This window comes from Silene latifolia, chromosome Y (assembly GCF_048544455.1).
Source record: "Silene latifolia isolate original U9 population chromosome Y, ASM4854445v1, whole genome shotgun sequence".
NCBI classification, from domain to species: Eukaryota; Viridiplantae; Streptophyta; class Magnoliopsida; order Caryophyllales; family Caryophyllaceae; genus Silene; species Silene latifolia.
The window spans coordinates 212,863,462-212,879,919 of record NC_133538.1 but is presented as its reverse complement, the minus strand read 5'-3'; the positions used below and the strand labels follow the sequence as shown (position 1 = coordinate 212,879,919).

The 16,458-nt window shown below is 36.3% G+C and overlaps 2 long non-coding RNA genes across 2 annotated transcripts; both read right to left on the bottom strand.

Moving 5' to 3' along the window:
* Window positions 1–7,468: 7,468 nt before the first annotated feature.
* On the bottom strand, window positions 7,469–10,243 carry LOC141627074 (uncharacterized). The gene is made up of 3 exons (XR_012536634.1): window positions 10,128–10,243; window positions 9,160–9,245; window positions 7,469–7,641 (listed from the first exon to the last, which is right to left on the bottom strand). It is a non-coding gene; the product is annotated as an uncharacterized LOC141627074 (long non-coding RNA).
* Window positions 10,244–13,341: 3,098 nt separating this feature from the next.
* Window positions 13,342–16,186, bottom strand: LOC141627276 (uncharacterized). Its single transcript, XR_012536842.1, has 3 exons — window positions 16,071–16,186; window positions 15,106–15,191; window positions 13,342–13,591 (listed from the first exon to the last, which is right to left on the bottom strand). It is a non-coding gene; the product is annotated as an uncharacterized LOC141627276 (long non-coding RNA).
* Window positions 16,187–16,458: the final 272 nt, after the last annotated feature.

Genomic DNA, 16,458 nt, shown 5'->3' with positions numbered 1-16,458 from the left:
GTCAAAATAATTTTTAAGACTTTTAAACTCACTCCCATTATCCGATCGAACCACTTTAACATCCATATTAAATTGTCGTTTGACCATGACAACAAAATTTTGCAACAATTGATTTACTTCATCTTTTGTCTTAATTAAATAAACTCAAACAGCCCGAGAAAAATCATCCACAATAGTCAAAAAATCTCGACTTCCACAAGACGACGAAGTACGATAATCACCTCACAAATCACAATGGATTAATTCAAAAATAGTTTTTGCTTTATTCGTACTACTACTGAATTGTTCTTTTGTCTGTTTAGCACGCAAGCAAACATCACAAATATCCAAAACATGCTTATTATTATCAAAAGGTTAAAGACTAACTACTCTCTTCAAAGGATGTCCCAAAAACGGAGATGCCACAAATTCCAATCACCAGCTTCCTTTCGGCCAGCTATCACACACGGTTTGGAAGCTCCCCGAAGTAAGTATAGCCTCCCTCTTTGTTCACCCTTATCAATCGTCTTCATCGATACGCGGTCCTGCAAAACACAATTATTATTAGTGAAATTCAGCGTACAATTAAGTTCCGACATAAGCTGAAAAGTCGAGATAAGGTTGCAATGGAAGTCGGGAACAAATAAGACATTGGTTAAAATCAAATCATTATACAATTTTGCATTTCCTTTCTTAGTTGCCTTAGCATGCTTCCCATTAGGAAGTGTTATCATGCAAGGCTCAATTTCTTGCAAATTCTCCAATAAACCGTAGCAACCTGTCATGTGATGTGTGGCACCAGAATCGAGTAACCAAAAAATTTCACATTCCGTCTTACCATTCATTCGAGTGTTGGAAGTCGATCCTTTTGAGTGATTAACGAATGCTTCCCATTTCTCTTTCGGAACAGTGACATATTCTTCTTGGCTCTCGGTACTGTCTCACACGGGCGTTGTTGCCCGCGCCTCTGCCACCATCCCTGCTGTTGCCACGACCTCCCCGTCCTTCACCGCGAGTTCTGTCTCTCCATCCCTTTGGATAACCTACAAGATCGAAACATCTAGCACGAGTGTGCCCAAATTTATTGCAATTATCGCAATGGGGTCGAGCAGCTTCTCCTTCTTTCTCTTTTCCTTCCTCCATGCGAGTGACAGTAGCTGGTACGGAATTATATTGAGCAGTGAAACCTACTGGTTCTGCTCTATTCTCCCCATCTCTAGCACCTACGACACGCCCCTTCGCCTTTCCATGAACTCCCTCTTCTTGAATTAGGGTGGAATAGGCTTTATTGAGAGAAGGTAGAGGTTCTTGCAGCAATAAATTCGAAGAAACGGTGGAATAATCAGAACCAAGCCCCAAAAGAAAATCGTGTAATTTACCTTGATCACGTTTTTCTTCTAGTTGCTTGTTAATTCCACACTTGCATCCTCCACAACAAATCGGGTTCTTATCGTATTTATCGAGTTCATCCCAAAGCCGCTTCAATCTACCATAATATTCAGCGATGGACTCGTTGTCATTTTGCTTACAACTAGCAACAGAACCCTTTATGCGATGCAATTTTGGACCGTTTCCAACACTGAAACGCTGCACTATATCATCCCAAAGTTCCTTTGCTTCTTCGACATAGGTGATCGATGAACCAAGACTAGGTTCGATCGTGTTGAAAATCCAATTCACGATCTCGCATTCACCATATACCAATCCTCAAGATCTTCGTACTGGAATGCCGTCATAGTTTGAAAGACTGTCTTGGAACGATCAAGTCAGCTAGCTCATTTGTTGAAATACTATTTTATTCAGTATCAAACAACGTAGTTGGTGTAGTTGCTTTAGATATGCATGTACTTTAGATGTTCAGGATGTTCTCCCCTGAACTTTGGAATTGAAAAACTCGGACAGTAGGACTCAATAAAGTTATAGTGAATGATGATTGATTACTTACTTTTTGAACATAACAATTTGTATATTCATTTCCTGGCATTATCCCTCATATATATGCAAACTTGGGAGATCTAATTTCCGATTGTGATTGCAGTAGTAATTTTGAAGATTGTATCTATCCGTCGTATGCAAACTTGTGAGATCGAATTCAGTGACGACTCAGCAGGCTTGATTGAATGGTAAGTCTAAATTCAGCGACGACTTGCAGATCGTGTATCTTCCTGATCCCTTTGAATTTTAAGGCCAATGATATCTCATTTGAAAGCTAAATATGTTAGCTATCTCCTCCAACAGGAATCACTCAAAATAGTGAGCTAGAACTTTAGATATTCAGGTTAGACTAGTAACAGGTCATTGTTCGTTCTTAAGTTTATCATAAATTGAAGGTTAATGTCAAATATTGCATTCTAGTTGTGACTGTTGTTTGGTCTGTGGCCAACAAAGTGACATGAAAAATCAACAACCAACCTTATAGCTCCTGCTTCTGATATAGTCTTTATAAGCTTGAAAATAACGGGTCTTCTTTCGAGTATAAGTCCACTCAATCCTCTCGTGAAACAAAATAAACTACTCCTTCCCATTCAGACCAAAGGTTACAGTTGTTCTACTCCGTAAGTAATAATCTTGATCCGAGTATGAGGGACATAATTACTAACACAATAACAAATTTAGGTAGTTCAGCTAATGAATTAGATCTTTCTCTGAAGATGTAAAAGCTGTTAATGCTTCTTTGGCTGTTATCAACTCAATTAATTAAATAAATTAAATAGATATCAAGGGAGTTCAAAGCGATGACGACTCTGTCTTTCTCTTTTTCATTCTTTTTAACTTTAGATGATTGGAAATCCATACGAATCAAATGATTTTGGCGCCAAAAATATCTACTTGTAGTAGTCATATATTGCTATGAGTAATCCTATATTTGATTGAGCTTATCTCAACGGGTATTTCCTTTGATGAAATTTGAGTCGGTCCATTAAATTCGGGGTTAATTAATATGTAATACTATACCGATTTCACATTTATTTCACATTTATTAACATATTATTGAGTTATGGTATCAATAATTTGTATTATTTTTTACCTTCAAATTTTCAAGTTTAGACCAATGTTTTAATGTTATATTTTTTTTTAGGTGGATATATAAAAGTTTTAAAATGTCAACAATTGCGGAAAATGTCAATATAGGTCGTTCATCGTGCCGACTCATCATCTGGTCACGGGTTCGTTTGGCTGGGTTTCGACTTAGATTAAGTTAAAGAAAGAACAAAGTTTTCTGAGAGACCGACTCTCACTACATTAATGAGAGACAACAAATAAATACATTAAAACTAACTAAAAAGAAAAAGAAAAAGAAAAAAAATAAAATAAAACTAATAACTACCTCTTATGAAGTTTACCCATTGTAAAACTCCCTCTTCTCTCTAAGAAACAAAACCCTAAATCCTTCCCCCTTTGCTGCCGCCGTTTCCTCCTTCCTCCCAACGCCACCCATCAACCTCCTACCATGTCGCCGGGGATGGGGTCTCTCAAGACCTTTCTCCGGCGACCCGTCTCCTCTCTTCCGATTAACTCTCCTCCCCTTTCTTACCCACAACCGGTTCTGGATCGTACGGGTCTGCCCGTTCATCTCGGTCTGCGTGGTGTATGTGGGCTGTTCGGGTCTTATCGGACGAGTTTGTTGAGGTGGTGTGGCAGGGTGGTGCGTGGATCTGGCGGTGTTGTAGGTTGGTAGGGAGGCGGTGGCTTCCGTTTTTTTTCTCCCGTGTTCCGTTTTGTTTCCTTTATGTTTTTGTTTAATTTCCGCTTTCGTTTTTGTTTCGTCTCTCTTTCTGAGGGCTCTGTCCCCGTCTATCGGTGGTGTCATTCTCTCAGTTTGAGAGCTTTCGTTTTCTGGTTCATTTGCAGTTTTTTAATAAGTCAGCAGAAGATCATCGTTGTTATAGATCGTTATATGGTTTTACATATTTTGCCCGATTCATGACTACAATCAATCACGTCAGAAGAAATGGATACTCGTCAAGGAAGATTCGGAGACCCTCTTATGGATGAAAGCCTTTTGTGGCGAATCGATGATAGAGACTCTGTTGCAGTGTTTCATTCTTTGAACAAGAATTTATTTCCTATGGTTGTAATTGATTTGTATCCGATTGAGCTTGGCATATGTTGTAGATGTCGTATGACTTTTTATTAATGATAATGATCTTTTCTCGAAAAATAACTACCTCTTATGTGAGAGAGAGATCTCACTAACATTAATAACGTAGATGAAAGATGATATTTCAAAAAAAAAAATACGAGTCGAATGATGCGAAACCTGACCCACATTGCCGAAAAAATTAGGACAAATATAAATATAATACTAAAATTAAAATAAATTAAAAATAATACGACAAACCTAAACGAGCTTTCAATCTGATCTCTCTTAATTTCACAACCAACTCGAATTTGGTCTAGCTCAGCTTGATAATAGTTTTGACAAAATTTTAACACGAGCTTTAAACTAGTTAATAATGAACTCAAATCATTGTCAACGGCCTAGTGCTATGTAATAACCCCAAAAATAGAGAAAGGTGTACGAGATTAGTCTGTACCATAGGATCAGTATGATTCAAGTTGCTCCACCGACTAAGTATGATTCAACTTGCCTCCACCGGCTCTGTGTAACTATCTAAAAATATCAAAGGATTAAAGAGGCACACAGAATACCGTAACTTATCAGTTAACAGTTTGTTATTTTACTTAGGTCCTAAAATAGTCTCTTTAACGTTCCCGAATAACCAAGTTTGTTACTAGACTTGACAAAATTGACAGGACCCGAATGACCCGACCTGAAACCGAGCCGACACTCGAACTCCACAAGGAGCAATGAGTACTAGTCCGCTCTAATTGTAGTTTTTAGTTAAATCAATTAAAGTTGACTTTTGTTTTTATCTAAAAAACTAAGCTAACTAATATGGAATGGAAATTAAACTAAATGTAAACAAATAATGTGAAAGAGTTGTAATTCAAGGAATGTAAAGCTTAGGACCCGATTTCCCCACCAATAATTGTATTTATATTCATGATTCCCGCTAATTAGTCATTAGGGTGATATGTAAGGAGTGGAGTGTGGACGGCTCTAATTCGCCAAGCACCTTTCTCTCGGGTTCACACTTGGACACTAGCTATCCTTACCAACCCTCCTCTCAGGTTCGAAGTCGGTATCTCTAGTTCAATGCCAAATCATCCTAAAAACACATGTTATTCCCAAGTAGCCCAGCATTAACTAATTAAGGTCATTAAGCCCACGTTAAATTCCGAGTCATCCCACTCCTTCTCTCGAAGGTCGATTTCAAATTCAAGACTAAAGGTTCCCTTTCTTGGTTCAACCAAGGTTGACAACTAAGCCTAAATAGGGTACCCGATTTCCGACCTAATCGGCTCTCGCCTATGGTCAAGGGCCAAGACTCAAAATTACCCACAAATAAACCCTTACAAAAAGTCAATCCTCTAGTCAACCCTTACTAATCTCCCCCAACAACTAAACAAAATGGGAATCAATTAAATAACATACTCATATCAGGGTTAATCAACTTCTAGTTAAAGGACTACTCACCAGTCATGTTGATTAGGCTTAAGCTAGTGGTAAAAATTGACACGTGAACATTTAACATCATGTAAGATTGAATTTTAGAACTAAAAATGTAATAGGTGACTAATATGTTAATTATCCACTAATTAAACATTAATAGAGATGAAGTCAAGCCTAAAGATTGTAACTTTGGTGACAAGTAACTAAATATTCAAACTAAAGAATAAATAAAATGCAAATAATAAAGTATTGGACCAATAGTAAAAAAAAAAAATAATAATAATGACTAGACGGGTTTCGAACTAAGCTTTACGTACGTACTCGAGTTATGTGCAACTTAGTTTAATTTAGTTAAGCTCAATTTAGCTCGGTTATTTAATTTAGTTAAGTTTAACTTAGTTCACCATCCTTCGAAATCATTCTGTTTAACTTAACTTAGCTCAATTTAGTTCAGTACCGCTATTTTGACTGGCTAAGTTCAGTTCGATTCAATTAATTAACACTTGTGTATTTTAGATATAACTTTATTTTGACAATATAATATTTTATAAATATATTCCAACATATAATTTTGTCATCAATAAAAATTACTCCCTCCTATTCACTCATTTTCTCCCCTTTCATTTTGTACAAAAAATAAGGAAATGATTTTGGACTACACAAAACACTTGACTCCACAAGCAATTAAATTTAGACCACACAAAAATTACCAAAAAAAGAAAGAGGGAGGAAAATTCGACTAATATGAAAAAGGAAAGAGGGAGAAAATGAATGAATAAGAGGGAGTATGAAATATTAAATTGTTGCGATACAATTTTAACATATTATATAATCCCTCCGTCGGTAATTTGTTTACCTTTGATTTAAATACCGCTCACGAATAATTAAAAAAAAACGTAAGCAAATCACCTACATAAATGGAGCACTAGAAAACAAGATGAGTATATTTTACCATGTTTATCGTCTTAATTTATAATATAACATGACGGTCCAATAGAAATATCTGATTCAACCTTTAATTCGCAAAATGACATTTAATATTCAAATTCTAACTAAAAAAAATATAAAAAAAAAATAACAAAAACATTACATAAGAGTCTCGAACCTGTATAGTCCTTACCAGTGGCGGACCCAGAGCTTTTAGAATGGGAGTGCACTATTGACAAAAAAAAAAAAAAAAACTTAACAATATAACAAAATGCTTAAATATTACGCTTCCTCTTACATAGTATTTCTTTGTGGATTCTTCGTCTTACATAGTATTAAACTTCATCTTACACATATGTGGATTTTTACAACAATCTAAACTTTTGTATTTCTTCATTTATCTAAAACGAAAAAGAAATCTCAAATTGGGAGTTTATAATTTTAATTGGAATTTTAAATTACGCTTTCATTGTTTCAATGTAATTAAGTTAATTGAAATAGCAACGAGTAAAGTAATCAAAAATCAAAATTCACAATAAAAAAAGTCACAAATAGATAACCAACAATCAAAATAAAAGTACAAGACATTCATATAAGTAATTTATCAAAGACAATTTCAAACTAAAAACCTAAATAACAAAATTAGGAAAAGAAAATTAGGGTTTGAAGTACTAAAGTATGGAAGGTTGAATAACTTACACTAATTTAGGGTTATGGCGGCGGCAGGGCATGGTGGCCAGCGGCTGGGAATCAGGCGGTGGATCAGGGGAGGGTCGGGGTGCGCGACTAGGCGTGGTAGTGATAGTCTAATGAAAAAAAGAAATAACAAAAGGAAGCAAAAAAAACATGTGTATTGTGACACCCTCATCTATTGCGGAAAAGTAAACACGTAATTCTAGAATAAAACTGCATGGATATGTTTGTAATAGGTTCAATTGGGTAAAAACCTGTAATTTTTAAAACCTGAACCTGTTATAAAGATATCCAAAAGGGAAGGTGTCAAACATGCAAGGTCCAAAATAAATCTCATGAATGAAACATCGCTAAAGTCGCGAAACAAAGTTATACAAACCAAATATGAGAAAGGGAGACATATGTCCCTAAAATGTATGTGACATAAAAAGGGTTTAAGGGTCACAATAAAATACAACCAGTCTAGGTCCCAAGGTTACTTTGCTCGCTAGCTCGTCCATGTACCCCATATATGCATCACCTACCTGTCATTCGCATTTTATACAAATACGAAAGCCACAGTCAGTGGGGAGTAACTCCGAGTTCTCCCAGCCACGAAATGTCATAATTAATATAACATGTAAACATAAGAATATGAATATGAATGACACATAGCCTTAGCATATAGATGCTAGACAATCGTGCTTATCATGTGAACAACAATATAACAACACATAGTCCTATCATGTGAATACTAGACCGACTCAAGCTACACTATCATGTGAGTCACATAACATCCAGGAATCCAAACTCTATCAACCATAGCCGGCTTGCATCTCACCACCTTATGATTCATAGAATCATCAAACAAGAAAGGGCAATATATCAAAGACAGGCATAAGTTCTTAGTACGGTCAATAGTCACTTTGTAACTCGAGTCTATACCACGAGGTAGGGAAGGTAATCGAACCGGTATCTTGGCTCAGCGGTTACTATTAAGAAAACATGGCCAAGAGACAACACAACCCTAGCCTAAAATCTGCGCAGACCTAGACATGCGGATACACACCACCGCACCCAAGACTCACAACTTTTTTTAAAACAAAGTGAAGTGAGTACCCTAAGGACACCACCGAAGGGTTGGCTAGTACTTAAGCTGACCCCATACTATCAAAATAAGTACCTGAGGTCATGCCCCAACTTGGATAAACATCCACTAGTCAGGAACACAAAGGCTATCAAGCAGTGAACATATACTCATCAGAGACTATAAAGACCTATCTATGATGAAGGCCGAAATACTCACCCAGGACCTAGTCCCAGCTAGTCCCAGCTTGAATACTTTAGCCCACACCACACACGACTCACCACACAAGTCAATTAAGTCATCCACTTAACCATAAGAGGGCAAAAAGTCCCACTTACCAACATGAATTCTAACATTCTATCATGTGAAAGGCTATATAATATTGTCTATTCAAATGAGATAAACCAACAGTTCCTCAATAAGTACTCAATACTAATTTCCAATCCTAGCAATTCTAACAATATTTAAGGCTTTAGGGGAAACTAGGGCCATTTCTACAAAATAAGAAGCTATTTAAATTCAACTAACTAAATAAGAAGCTATTTAAATTCAATTAACTACACATGTGAAACAGAGATATAATAAATGGCCTAAAACAAGAAAAACGGCCGATTATCTAATTCATTCAATCTGAATTTTTACCCGCAACCCCAGCCTGCGGCAGTGCACGGGTCAAATTGCGGCTGACCAATCACTCAATTAATCGACATCGCATCGGTCAAAGGGACTAAGGCTCGATTTTAAGACAATCAACAAAACATTACAATTATCACCATAAAATTCATTTGAGCCTATTAATTACAATTTCATTTTGTAAACTATCCTAACATGTGATAACTATTAATATGAGCACAATTTTACCATCCTTATTATCTTTACTACTAACATTATTCATTCACCTAAACACTTATCAAACAACAGGCACACATTAACTACTAATGTGACATTAATTCGTCGAGTAACTCGGAATAGTTACCTTACGCTAGCAAAGAGACAAGTAAAAACTTGAGAAAGCTTCTAAAACCCAAAATTACTCTTCATCTTCAACCACATATGAGTCACCTAAAATAATTATGTGAAAGGACGATATTAACGAATTATCATTATATAAAATATGAATTGGAAATATAATTATTTCAAATGAACTAAACTAGGCGCCTAAAGAAATCCATAACCACGACTCAAGGACCGTTTGGGCAGCCCTATTTCCGCCTCAACAGCCACCTATGGCTAAGGCTGCACTCACCCAAGCCACTGCCTAGGCCAAAATGCAGCCACCCTGATCCCAAAACACCACCATTATAACCCAAAATCACCAGACCAACCAAATCCATAGGACGGGTTTATAACTTCAAACACAACTCACCCATTGAAAAGAAAACATGTAAACAATGGGAAAGATCAATCGTATACAAAGGGATAGCTGTTTAAGCCAAATTCAATAATACAAAGCGATATCTTTCCGAGCGATAGTAGTAATTCAGTAATTTCAAATATTAAATGCGACATGGAGTAATTTGTTCACTATTCTCAAACCTGGAAGAGTTGGGAGCGTGAGACGTCGACACTTAAATAATTGTTAATACTTATCAGACCCATCAAAACAGAGACCAGTTCAGTCCCTTTAACGGCTCCAAAGCCGAGTTCAAAACAGTCGAATTTCCCACCCAGAAAATCGTGTTATACCAGTCACTCTTACGCCCCAAAAATAGTCCCGAAACTTACACCCAAATACTAAAACCAAATGCGTGGCTCTCTCCCAAGACTCCCACTTGTGCCCCCAAAATGAAGGCTTTTTAATGTGTGTGTGTGCCTACTGTTACTACTCTCCGCAAAAACCAACAACAAAAGAATGTGGAGCTCCTTCCTTTTCGTTTACAGCCAAAAGCAATTCCCATCATACATGGGCCCAAGTGGGATTTAGGTCTTGAATTAATCATTTACCTTTGTGCTCGAAAATGGCGACCAAGCGTCCTACAGCTGCACACCTTCGAAATCCTAGCAATACTCCTCAAATCCCGAAATAATTCAATAACCAACGGATTTCGAGACAAAAACGGTACCACAAGGCACGAGCCTCACCCCGGGTCTTCGAATCCTTCATAAAAGGGCAAGAAAACGGAATAAAGAAGCTAAAAGACGACACTTTTATAAGACGGCGAAAGACGAAACCACTACAAAAAGGAGACTTTCTTACCTTAAAAGGAGGAGGAAGGAAAGGGGAAGAGAATGGTACAAAAATTACGGAATTTGGTTGAGAAATGGGCCGGGATCTGAGGTTTGAACGATGGGAAATGGCATACGGAGGAGCTGTTGTAAAATTGTTGTTGTTGTCTGTTGTTTGCTGATAGAACGAAAAAGAAAGGAAAAAAAATGAAAGGGGAAAAGAAAGAGTCAGGGGAAACGGGTGAGGGAGTAATAATAATAATTAATAATAATAATAATAATAATAATAATAATAATAATGATTCACCAGCTAGCTTGCTAGCTACTAATTATACGTACGTTTCTTCGTCGTTAAAAAACTTCGATCGTTATTAAAACCGTTTCGAGTTAATAAAATCGGTTTTTAGTAAACGTTTCAGTAATAAAACGAAATTAATAATAAATAAATTTAATGAGTGAAAATAAAATAAACTCAGCTAGTTAACGGAAATAATACGATATCAGCTTGAATCGGAATTATTAGCGATTTTTACAAAACTAACGGATATTAATAAAAATTGCTAATTTAGTGAAATAAGCTCAAAATAGCTAATTGGACGGTTTTGTTCCCAAAATCCATCTCGGGTTTACTTAAAACAACTTTCATAAGGAATCGTAAAGAAACGGAAATTATTAAATAAATAAACTCGGACTAATTTTAAATAAACTTATTAATGATTATTAAAATTAACGTATCGAATTATGATGAAATTAATTAATTAGCTAAGCATATATATTTAAATCGTTAAATGATGTAATTAAATTCAAAATAGCAATTAAAAGAATTTTATCCAACTTAATAAAATACGGGGTGTTACAATCACCCCATCTTTTAAAAAGTTTCGTCCTCGAAACTTGAACGTATAAATGGAAGGTTATGAAAATAAAACTGAAATTGGAATCGGTAACCAAAACATTTTAAAGGTTATTTATCGTAAGAATCAAAATTCTTTCAAAAGTTTCAAATAAAATTTTCCGACAGAACCAGATTCTCATCAAGGGAACGAAAGTGTTCTCGTTACGTATTCAAGAACATCACATTCCAAATCAAAGATAAGGTCAAAAGGCAAATTATTTGTATAAGTCAAAAATCAAAATACCTTCAAAAACATTAATGAAGAGTTTTCAAAAATATAAGTCTCATTCATGGAACAGAATTGCTCTTGTCGTGCACACAAGAACGCTAACTTTCCAAGTCAGAGACAAATTTAAAACAAAAACTATTCGCCGACAATCGTAGAACAAGTTATCAAACGTTTCCAATAACTAGTTCTAACATCCAATCAACGTTAAAATCAAAATAAGAGAAAGGTAATCTTCTCAAATGTTCTTTTGCAAAAAGCCAAAGTAGAAATAAAGGTTTCACCTTTAAACTAAAAGGGAGTTAAATTAGGAAATATAATATTAAACTTTGACAAAGAAGTCATAAATAGATCAAGGTTAATAGAAATTGGATAAAATTTAAAGAAATTTCGGGTCTAGTAATTAAAATTACGATAAATGAGTTTATATTCAAGGAAGGAATAGGGAACTAAATCAAATTTTCATTTTCAAGTCTTCAAAAATAGGTTAGGTTTGCAGAAGTGACATAAACTTTTAAGAATGAATCGAAACTGGTAGCTTGAAAGTTTAGAAGTTGTACAAAAAGGAACGTAACTTAGATAGCATAAAAACAAAGTATGTTAAGAGAGCTCAAACTTAAGCCACAAGAGAGCTATAATGACTTTCATAGGGTAAAAATTGAAGTCAAAATTACAAGGATGTCAAAGATAGAGTTTCACAAGATACGGGTGTCATACTTAAAGGAGGAGCAAGATGAAGCGAGGAAAGGAGGTATGAACGGTAACGCTTATGATCGAGGAGAAAGGGAATTTAGACAACAAGGAAATGTCAGATACTCAAATCTCAAACAACAATGTCATAAGGTAACATCAATTTATGTATGGCTATCAACATCCTAAAGGTATCTCTTTCCAAAATCACATCATAAACCTTACTCCGTGTTTACTCCTAAGGTATCAACACTCAACCTAAGTCCTTCCAATATCACAACTTCTCAAAACCGGGGTTATAGGTCAACCAGAAACAACTCCACAAGCCAAATTATCCAACCAAGGTTAACACCCCACAAAAGAAAGAGAACTATCTAAAAGGCGTTAAGGGAGAATTAGCAAGGGTGAAAGGACAAGTTGGGAGGATACAAATGTAACTTCCTAGGAAGAAGAATAGAGAGTTTAAAAGAAGGATAGGCACCAAGAGATTAAGAATAAGGCGAGATACAAAAAGAACGAGAAACATCTTCAAGGAAGTAGAAGCATTCTTCAAAGGTTGAACAAATCTTCAATCCTCAGCAATAGGCACTAAATCTTGATCTTCTTAAAATATAAGTGTCCTTTCAATGGAACGGAGATACTCTTGGCGATCACTCAAGAACATCAATATTCCAATTCAAAGACATAAAAATACATTTTTACACCAACAAATGATAAAACTAATTATCAGCCGTCTCCAATAACAAGCTTTAACACTAATTGACGTTAAAACCAGTGAAAAACATTAAAATATTTTCAAAACCTTTAGTTCAAAAATTTTTATAATAAGGGTAATAACTCCATTAACTATAAATAAGTTCACGGTCATTGATCTAAGAACGCAACAATTATTAAATGACAATCAACAAACATGTTAGTACCTAACAAAGAGCAAACACAAAGAGACTACAACATAAGATCCTAAATCTACCCATCTTACCCGTCTCTCAAGTTTATTATTTTAAGGTCAAGTTATTTGTAGTGGGGTGCACAAACGTGCGTCGGGAGCAAATATGCTCTGATACCAACTGTGACACCCTCATCTATTGCGGAAAAGTAAACACGTAATTCTAGAATAAAACTGCATGGATATGTTTGTAATAGGTTCAATTGGGTAAAAACCTGTAATTTTTAAAACCTGAACCTGTTATAAAGATATCCAAAAGGGAAGGTGTCAAACATGCAAGGTCCAAAATAAATCTCATGAATGAAACATCGCTAAAGTCGCGAAACAAAGTTATACAAACCAAATATGAGAAAGGAAGACATATGTCCCTAAAATGTATGTGACATAAAAAGGGTTTAAGGGTCACAATAAAATACAACCAGTCTAGGTCCCAAGGTTACTTTGCTCGCTAGCTCGTCCATGTACCCCATATATGCATCACCTACCTGTCATTCGCATTTTATACAAATACGAAAGCCACGATCGGTGGGGGAGTAACTCCGAGTTCTCCCAACCACGAAATGTCATAATTAATATAACATGTAAACATAAGAATATGAATATGAATGACACATAGCCTTAGCATATAGATGCTAGACAATCGTGCTTATCATGTGAACAACAATATAACAACACATAGTCCTATCATGTGAATACTAGACCGACTCAAGCTACACTATCATGTGAGTCACATAACATCTAGGAATCCAAACTCTATCAACCATAGCCGGCTTGCATCTCACCTTCTATGATTCATAGAATCATCAAACAAGAAAGGGCAATATATCAAAGACAGGCATAAGTTCTTAGTACGGTCAATAGTCACTTTGTAACTCGAGTCTATACCACGAGGTAGGGAAGGTAATCGAACCGGTATCTTGGCTCAAATGTTACTATTAAGAAAACATGGCCAAGAGACAACACAACCCTAGCCTAAAATCTGCGCAGACCTAGACATGCGGATACACACCACCGCACCCAAGACTCACAACTTTTTTTAAAACAAAGTGAAGTGAGTACCCTAAGGACACCACCGAAGGGTTGGCTAGTACTTAAGCTGACCCCATACTATCAAAATAAGTACCTGAGGTCATGCCCCAACTTGGATAAACATCCACTAGTCAGGAACACAAAGGCTATCAAGCAGTGAACATATACTCGTCAGAGACTATAAAGACCTATCTATGATGAAGGCCGAAATACTCACCCAGGACCTAGTCCCAGCTAGTCCCAACTTGAATTCTTTAGCCCACACCACACACGACTCACCACACAAGTCAATTAAGTCATCCACTTAACCATAAGAGGGCAAAAAGTCCCACTTACCAACATGAATTCTAACATTCTATCATGTGAAAGGCTATATAATATTGTCTATTCAAAGAGATAAACCAACAGTTCCTCAATAAGTACTCAATACTAATTTCCAATCCTAGCAATTCTAACAATATTTAAGGCTTTAGGGGAAACTAGGGCCATTTCTACAAAATAAGAAGCTATTTAAATTCAACTAACTAAATAAGAAGCTATTTAAATTCAATTAACTACACATGTGAAACAGAGATATAATAAATGGCCTAAAACAAGAAAAAGGCCGATTATCTAATTCATTCAACTGAATTTTTACCCGCAACCCCAGCCCTGCGACAGGTACGGGTCAAATTGCGGTGACCAATCACTCAATTAATCGACATCGCATCGATCAAAGGGACTAAGGCTCGATTTTCGCACAATCAACAAAACATTACAATTATCACCATAAAATTCATTTGAGCCTATTAATTACAATTTCATTTTGTAAACTATCCTAACATGTGATAACTATTAATATGAGCACAATTTTACCATCCTTATTATCTTTACTACTAACATTATTCATTCACCTAAACACTTATCAAACAACAGGCACACATTAACTACTAATGTGACATTAATTCGTCGAGTAACTCGGAATAGTTACCTTACGCTAGCAAAGAGACAAGTAAAAACTTGAGAAAGCTTCTAAAACCCAAAATTACTCTTCATCTTCAACCACATATGAGTCACCTAAAATAATTATGTGAAAGGACGATATTAACGAATTATCATTATATAAAATATGAATTGGAAATATAATTATTTCAAGTGAACTAAACTAGGCGCCTAAAGAAATCCATAACCACGACTCAAGGACCGTTTGGGCAGCCCTATTTCCGCCTCAACACCACCTATGGCTAAGGTCGCACTCACCCAAGCCACGCCTAGGCCAGCACCTTTGCCCGATCCCAAACAACCACCATTATAACCCAAAATCACCAGACCAACCAAATCCATAGGACGGGTTTATAACTTCAAACACAACTCACCCATTGAAAAGAAAACATGTAAACAAATGGGAAAGATCAATCGTATACAAAGGGATAGCTGTTTAAGCCAAATTCAATAATACAAAGCGATATCTTTCCGAGCGATAGTAGTAATTCAAGAATTTCTAATATTAAATGCGACATGGAGTAATTTGTTCACTATTCTCAAACCTGGAAGAGTTGGGAGCGTGAGACGTCGACACTTAAATAATTGTTAATACTTATCGGACCCATCAAAACAGAGACCGATTCGGTCCTTTAACGGCTCCAAAAAGCCGAGTTCAAAACAATCGAATTTCCCACCCGTAAAATCGTGTTATACCGATCACTCTTACGCCCCAAAAACAGTCCAAAAACTTACACCCAAATACTAAAACCAAATGCGTGGCTCTCTCCCAAGACTCCCACTTGTGCCCCCAAAATGAAGGCTTTTTAATGTGTGTGTGTGCCTCTTTATTACTACTCTCGCAAAAAACAACAACAAAAGAATGTGGAGCTCCTTCCTTTTCGTTTCTGACCAAAAGCAATTCCCATCATACATGGGCCCAAGTGGGATTTAGGTCTTGAATTAATCATTTACCTTTGTGCTCGAAAATGGCGACCAAGCGTCCTACAGCTGCACACCTTCGAAATCCTAGCAATACTCCTCAAAACCCGAAATAATTCAATAACCAACGAATTTCGAGACAAAAACGGTACCACAAGGCACGAGCCTCACCCCGGGTCTTCGAATCCTTCATAAAAGGGCAAGAAAACGGAATAAAGAAGCTAAAAGACGACACTTTTATAAGACGGCGAAAGACGAAACCACTACAAAAAGGAGACTTTCTTACCTTAAAAGGAGGAGGAAGGAAAGGGGAAGAGAATGGTACAAAAATTACGGAATTTGGTTGAGAAATGGGCCGGGATCTGAGGTTTGAACGATGGGAAATGGCATACGGAGGAGCTGTTGTAAAATTGTTGTTGTT